The sequence below is a fragment of the Palaemon carinicauda genome, chromosome 15 (assembly GCF_036898095.1).
Source record: "Palaemon carinicauda isolate YSFRI2023 chromosome 15, ASM3689809v2, whole genome shotgun sequence".
Lineage (NCBI taxonomy): Eukaryota > Metazoa > Arthropoda > Malacostraca > Decapoda > Palaemonidae > Palaemon > Palaemon carinicauda.
The window spans coordinates 6,055,862-6,058,361 of record NC_090739.1 but is presented as its reverse complement, the minus strand read 5'-3'; the positions used below and the strand labels follow the sequence as shown (position 1 = coordinate 6,058,361).

Below are 2,500 nucleotides of genomic sequence, written 5' to 3'. Positions count from 1 at the left end.
TAATTGATTTTCTTTCAATCTGCTTATCAATTTTTTTCTCCTATTTTATCATTTCAAAAAACTTTTCTTTCTGTCTATTTCATAGTTTCTAAATTTTCTTAATTTAAAGATTTTTTCTTTAGCAATATCCTTCACATAATTGATTTTCTTTCAATCTGATTATTAATTTTTATCTCATATTTTATTATTTAAAAAAAAAATTCTGTCTATTTCATAGTTTCAAAATTTTCTTAATTTAAAGATTTTTGTCTTTAGCAATTTCCTTCACATAATTAATTTTCTTTTAATCTGATTAATTTTTTTCTCATATTTTATCAATTCAAAAAAACTTTTTTTTTTCTGTCTATTTCATAGTTTCTAAATTTTCTTAAAAATATTTATAATTGTATATTGTATTTATATATTCTGATATAATTTTATGTTTATCTATATTATATTCTGCAGTCTTGGAAATATGGGACAATAAGCTGAAACGTCGGGCAAAATTATCAATATGTATTTGTCGAGTACAATAGTTTCTTGCTATATCTTTTATTTTTTATTCTACGCCTTGCTGGAATAAAATCTAACATTGAATATAAATACACACACAAACCTATATATATATATATATTTATATATATATATATATATATATATATATATATATATATATATATATGTGTGTGTGTGTGTGTTTGTGTGTGTGTACTAGTGTACGCGACCCTTAATAATTACGGCTAAATATTTAGATAAACATGTGCACACACGCACCCCCTTCTCACCAGAGTATGACTACTCTCATCCCTAGCTGAGGGAGAAATATATATATATATATATATATATATATATATATATATATATATATATATATATATATATATATATATATATATATATATATAAATTTATATACATATATATATAAATTTATATACATATATATATATATATATATTTATATACCATATATATATATATATATATATATATATATATATATATATATATATATATATATATATATTTAAACAATAAAATGGAAACGAAAAAAATACATCAAGATGATTAAATGAAACGAGACTAAGACCAACCTTCAAAGCAAAAAAAAAAAAAAAAAAAAAAAAAAAAAAAAAAAAAAAAAAAAAAAAATCCCCCGAAATTTGTACTTTTAGTTCCACCTATTCTGAACTTTTAAAAAAAAAACGAAACTGTTACATGAACTGCATAGTTTAGTCTGGGAAGATCACAGAGCGCAAAGTATGATCAGAATCATGAAAAATGAAACACACTAGGAAAAAGAACCTAATTAAACCACGATGTCGGAGCTAAATATTCAGGTCACGGAATAGGAATTTTATATACAACAAGTCTTCATAAAAACATTAAGGGTGAGAGTCAGGTGCTGAAAACTAAAGAGGATGAAGGCATTTCGACAGATCGGATGTTTCTAAAAAGTGAATTTGCAAGCAAGCGTTACAACTAGAATTCTAAATGAGCTGCAGTTAAAGTGAAAAATGGGCAATGGAAAAATTTTGGAAAAATGGGCAATGGCAAATGGGCAATGGAAAAATTTTGGAAAAATGGGCAATGGAAAAATTTTGGAAAAATGGGCAATGGGAAAAATTTTGGAAAAATGGGCAATGGAAAAATTTTGGAAAAATGGGCAATGGAGGAAAATTTTTGGAAAAATGGGCAATGGAAAATTTTTGGAAAAATGGGCAATGGAAAAATTTTGGAAAAATGGGCAATGGAGGAAAATTTTTGGAAAAATGGGCAATGGAAAAATTTTGGAAAAATGGGCAATGGAAAAATTTAGGAAAAATGGGCAATGGAAAAATTTTGGAAAAATGGGCAATGGAAAAATTTTGGAAAAATTCTGATAAGGAAGATCCAACATCCTGGATGTACTAAGAGTCATAATTTCAGTAGATTGATTGATCTGTAGGTAGTAGGTTGGCCTGGGCATCAGCCACCCGTTGAGATACTACCACTAGAGAGTTATAGGGTCTTTTGACTTGCCAGACAGTACTACATTGGATCCTTCTCTCTGGTTACGGTTCGTTTTCCCATTTGCCTACACACACCGAATAGTCTGGCCTATTCTTTACATATTCTCTGTCCTCATGCACCTGACAACACTGAGGTTACCAAAAAATTCTTCTTAATGCACTGTAATTGTTCAGTGGCCCCTTTCCTCTTTGTTAGGGTAGAAGTGACTCTTTAGCTATGGTAAGCAACTCTTCTAGGAGAAGGACACTCCAAAATCAAACTATTGTTCTTTAATCTTGGGTAGTGCCATAGCCTCTGTACCATGGTCTTCCACCGTCTTGGGTTAGAGTTCTCTTGCTTGAGGGTACACTCAGGCACACTGTTTTATCTTATATCTTATTTCTCTTCCTCTAGTTTTGTTAAAATTTTTATAGTTTACAAAGTGATATCTTTTATTTTTCCTTGTTTCCTTTCCTCACTGAGCTTCTTTCCCTATTGGAGCCCCTTGGCTTATAGCATCCTGCTTTTC

The 2,500-nt window shown here is 28.8% G+C and overlaps 1 protein-coding gene across 1 annotated transcript in view; it reads left to right on the top strand.

Moving 5' to 3' along the window:
• The window catches only part of LOC137654817 (uncharacterized), a 152,485-nt gene that overhangs the window by 6,377 nt on the left and 143,608 nt on the right, over positions 1-2,500 (top strand). The window lies entirely within an intron of this gene.